Source organism: Penaeus monodon, chromosome 23 (genome assembly GCF_015228065.2).
Source record: "Penaeus monodon isolate SGIC_2016 chromosome 23, NSTDA_Pmon_1, whole genome shotgun sequence".
NCBI lineage: Eukaryota > Metazoa > Arthropoda > Malacostraca > Decapoda > Penaeidae > Penaeus > Penaeus monodon.
Window position 1 is genome coordinate 35058722 of NC_051408.1, and position 300 is coordinate 35059021.

At 38.3% G+C, this 300-nt stretch overlaps 1 protein-coding gene across 1 annotated transcript in view; it reads left to right on the forward strand.

The window, feature by feature from the left end:
- The window catches only part of LOC119588395 (geranylgeranyl transferase type-1 subunit beta-like), a gene marked incomplete in the record, with an annotated part of 12052 nt that overhangs the window by 6074 nt on the left and 5678 nt on the right, over nt 1-300 (forward strand).

Consider the following 300-nt stretch of genomic DNA (forward strand, 5'->3'; position numbering starts at 1 on the left):
GAGGTAAAATAATCTCTTAGAAATATTGTTTGAAGCTAGAGCCCATATGTTTGCAGCATGAAAAGAGTTTCTGGTGGTTGCAGAACCACAGTTTCCTCTGCAGTATTGCAGGAAACTACTCAGTTTATAGGTTTGCATGAATGCATATGTTCGTTTCCTTTAGAAATGAAACTGCATATGGAAGAATCCAGGAGAATAATGGGATAAGTTTTGGCTTGAATCTCCCAAACCAACCATGGCAGCAGTTTCCTTAAACTAATCAAGTGCAATGTAAAACTACTACGTAATTACTTTGCGCGC